The sequence below is a fragment of the Crocuta crocuta genome, unplaced genomic scaffold (assembly GCF_008692635.1).
Source record: "Crocuta crocuta isolate KB4526 unplaced genomic scaffold, BGI_CrCroc_1.0 scaffold866, whole genome shotgun sequence".
NCBI classification, from domain to species: domain Eukaryota; kingdom Metazoa; phylum Chordata; class Mammalia; order Carnivora; family Hyaenidae; genus Crocuta; species Crocuta crocuta.
The window spans coordinates 879,667-881,861 of record NW_027531900.1 but is presented as its reverse complement, the minus strand read 5'-3'; positions in this window follow the sequence as shown (position 1 = coordinate 881,861).

Genomic DNA, 2,195 nt, shown 5'->3' with positions numbered 1-2,195 from the left:
GGGGGGGGGGGGGGGCGGTCCTCGGGCCAGAGCCCACTCCACCGTCCAGGCCGGGCTCCGACCAGTGGCCAAGGCACATTGTCCTGCCACCGGGGGCCACAGGGATCTCTTCCACCCAGAGGTGCCATTGACACTCCGTGGGCCCCGTGCAGCCCCCGTAGAAGCCCCAGGGGACCCCAACACTCTCCCACATTACGCACAAGAGGCTTTTCTGCCTGCCAGGGCCTCGGGCTGCATGTAGAGGCATTTTCCAGCAGGCTGAGTCCCTACTGCGGCCCCAGAGAGGGCCTGCCTGTTCAGAGGAAGAGGTGTCCGGGTGACCTTAGGTGGTGCCAACCCCTGTCAGGCCCAGCGTGCTCCCTGGAAAATGGCCACATTGCGTGCGGGCAGCACTTGCCCAGGGAGGCCGAGACGAGAAGGTGTCATCCTCTAAAGGACGTCCACGTGGTGGGGCGCCTGGGTGGCTCAGTCGGCTAAACATCTGACCTCGACTCAGGCCACGATCTCTTGGTTCGTGGGTTTGAGCCCCGTGTCGGGCTCGTTGCTGACAGCTCAGAGCCTGGAGCTGCTTCAGATTCTGTGTCTCCCTCTCTCTCTGCCCCTCCCCAGCTTGCACTCTGTCTCTTTCCCTCTCAAAAATAAATAAACATCAAAAAAAAACAATTTAAAGGAAGTCCATGTGAAGAAGGAAGAGTGTGGAAGCTGGGTCTAGGGTACCCGCTGGAGGCCCGTTATTCGCAGGACTTGTGTTCTACAAAGTCGCTGCCAAAGCTGCACCAGTGAACACGGACCACGGCACCTGGGGACACGGGGTCAGGTGTCCGCGAGCCTGCACATTTCTCAGCTGGCTGGTTGGCACACAGCCTTGCTCACGTGCGTTTCTAAGAACACCTCCTTGAATGTACATTGTTGATTCACCAACGTCCAGCTCAGCCCACAGCACTACATCTGGTGCCTGAGGGGAGCCTGCCCCACACGCGTGTCCTCTCGTGCTCAGGAGTGCTACACAGCACGTCAGCACTACGCTTGGGGCCATTTGAAACAGCAAAGTCACCAACAAAAGGCACAAGAATGTAAAAAAAATTTGATGCGAAAGAGATTGTAAGCAGGACACTGGCTTGCAGCGCAAGAGCTGGACCAGGAGGTGGGGTGTTGCCGGTCACGCGGCCGGGACGCGCATGTCAGCTGCCGGCGGCTTTCGTGGCTCTGTGCGCGTCCACAGGTGACCTGGGAGGTAACGTGACTTGATTATGAGTCAGAAATATACTTTAGTGAGTAGGTAAATTCACGAACACAGAATCCACGCATACTGAGCATGGACTGTGTTTAGAGAAGGTGAGTGAATTCAGTCACAAGCCTGTGTCTGGCAAAAATCTCGTAAAGGAGAGAGACAAAGACGTGATTCCTTAGTGAGCAGCGTTCCCACAAATCAGGAAGACTGACACCCCAGTGGGAAAATGGGAAAGTGAGGTCTGAGAATTAACAGAAGGAGAACACAAAAGCCTCGCAAAATATGAAAAAAAGTGTCACTTTGCTCACAAGAAGAAAATTGCCAATTATAACTGTGACCCGACCTCGTGATGCCATGTTCCTCCAGACAGGCTGGCCGGTGAGAAAGTGTGAGGGTGGCGTGTGGCCGAGGGGACAGCAGGGTCTCATGGCCGCAGTCACACACGCGCTTGCGCTTGGACGCAAAGACCTCAGCGCCGGGAGTGTGCCCTGGACAGGTAGCCGAGCTTTACACGCTCTGCTCAGGGACGCAGCAATTCCTCACAAACGGCTTCTCTTTGTTTTCCCTCATTGCAGTGGGGCCCGTCCTGATTCCCGACCGGGCAGGGGGTGCGCTATCTCCATGTCCCATTTCCTCTCACGTCTGAGGAGTGAGGCTCTCGGCCTCCAGACATTCAGAGTTGGGGGAACTAGGGGCCCCCGAATGGCCCCCCCGGGGAGATGTCCTCCCGCCGACAGTGCGGGTGCGCGTGCGGGGGAGCAGCCCGGCCCAGGTCCGAGCTTCCGTGGCTCATTCCTGCCGANGAGCCCCCCGTCCCCCTCACCCCCTCACCCCCTCACTGTGCAGGGGGAAGCCCTCGCAGCCTCCCACCCCAGGGCGCAGGCTGCGGCCAGCCAGGCACACGGGCGGCCTCTCCATCCGCTAGCCTGGCCCCTCCGGCCCGCTGCTCGCACACACCTGCGGA